Source organism: Panthera leo, chromosome E1 (genome assembly GCF_018350215.1).
Source record: "Panthera leo isolate Ple1 chromosome E1, P.leo_Ple1_pat1.1, whole genome shotgun sequence".
NCBI lineage: Eukaryota > Metazoa > Chordata > Mammalia > Carnivora > Felidae > Panthera > Panthera leo.
The window spans coordinates 23,386,239-23,388,299 of record NC_056692.1 but is presented as its reverse complement, the minus strand read 5'-3'; the positions used below and the strand labels follow the sequence as shown (position 1 = coordinate 23,388,299).

The 2,061-nt window shown below is 46.2% G+C and overlaps 1 pseudogene; it reads left to right on the top strand.

Annotated features, from left to right (window-relative positions):
* The first annotated feature begins 1,077 nt into the window (after positions 1-1,077).
* LOC122205852 lies at positions 1,078-2,061 on the top strand (annotated as a pseudogene).

Genomic DNA, 2,061 nt, shown 5'->3' with positions numbered 1-2,061 from the left:
AAATGGGTGATGAGCACTAAGGGGGACACCTGTTGGGAGGAATGCTGGGTATTGTATGTAAGTGATGAATCACTGAGTTCTACTCCTGAAACCAACACTACACTGTATGTTAACTAACTTGAATTTAAACAAATAAACTCAAACAATTTACTTATCTCTGAATAAAATCAATGCTCTGGGAAAATGAACTATTTTTACTGCAGCTTCTTGTACTCCCTGACCCACTGCCCTGTACCCTGGGGGTGAGAAGCATGCTTTTTAGGACATCAGACCCATACACAGGCACCACATTCAGGGGTGCCATCCTGAAGCGAGTCTCTAACATGCTTGCATTGCCACACCCTTGATACCAAAACACTCCCCTGGGTTTGTCCTATGCTGTGCTGGCCACACACTGATCCAGACTGACCCATAGGATCATCCTTTCTCCTCTGGGTTCGTCCTGGTTCCTCTAGCAGGATTTGGAGATAGAGTGCCTGTAACACTATTCCCCAAATGTCTAGGGACAGTGGCTCTAAACCTTTTTGCAGTCTCCTTCACAGGGAATGGGCAGGGCCGGGCAACAGAAGCATGAGATCCTGAGGTGGCTGGAAAACAACTAGTAACATGGATACTTAAGGAACTAATTACCCAAAGGGCTAATGACTATCCTTGTGACTCCCTTGGTGGGCTTTAGCACTATGCCCCACCTTGCTTTCCCTGACACAGCTGCTCCATCTATACAAGGAAACTAGGAATCCAGACTGCTTATCTGATGAGGTAGAAACTGGGCGATCCGAAGTCCATCGTAGGTTTGTTGTGGATTCAGTATACCAATGGTTTTTAAATAAAAAAAAAAAAAATGCAACCCGTTTATCTATTCATCCATGCATTGATGAACTTTTATCCACTCAACATGTCTTTATAGAGAACCTACTATGCACCAGGCACCCTATGAGGTACTGGAGGTATAATGGTGACCAAGAAGGACATGGTCTGGCCCCTGTAGAACTTGCAAATGCGAAGCCCCCACATGCCACTTTCTCCTCTCTTCCTCAGCTACCTGCGGAGGTGGGCAGCCAGCTCCTACTTGGCATCATGGCCACTCTCGGACCTCTAGTGAAGTCCAAGATTGTGCAACAGAGGGCCAAGAAGTTCATCTGGTGCCTTTCAGACTGATATGTCAAAATTCAGTGCAACCGGTGGAAACCCAGAGGCATTGACAACATGGTATGCAGAAGATTCAAGGGTCAGATCTTAATGCCCAACACTGGTTACAGGACCAATAAGAAAACAAAGCACAGGCTGTCCAGTGGCTTCCAGAAGTTCCTAGTTCACAATGTCAAGGACGTTGAAGTGCTGCTGATGTGTAGCAAATCTTACTGTACAGAGATTGCTCACAGTATCTCCTCCAAGAACCACAAAGCTACTGTAGAAAGAGCAGCCTAGCTGGCCATCAGAGCCACCAATCCCAATGCCAGCCTGCGCAGCAAAGAAATTGAAGAGACAGACAGCTTATGTGCATGTAATATTTGTGTTAATAAAACCATAAAACTACCAAAAAAAAAAAAAGAACTTGCAAATGGGAAACAGATTTACATGAATAATCTCCAAGGAAGTGATTGAAAGAAACACAGATGGGGCAGGCCCAGGTCCTTCTGCCTTTGACTGCTCCTGCTCTGGAATGTTCTGTCCAAAAGCATAGGTACACAAATAACAGGTTCTGGACTAAGTCAGAGGTAATGGCGGGTTTACCATCTGAAGCTCCTCTTAGAAAGGTAAGAAACATAAAACAAAATCTCCATCCACGTCCCCTCACATGCCCAAGTGCCCTAGGACAATGGTGTGTGAACACACTTGAGAGGACGACATTCAGAGTCTCACCGGATTCTCATTTCAGAGCTGTGACCCTAAGTGGCACATTGACATTAAGTCCCCCATTTCACAGATACGGAACCCGAGGCCTCAGAGAAGCGAAGCAGCCCGTTGAAACTCACCTGGCCAGGATGGGACCAAGATGGGGTGACTAAGGCGGTGGGGAAGAGTAGGGCCCAGGGCGTGACTCTTGCTTCATTTTCTTAA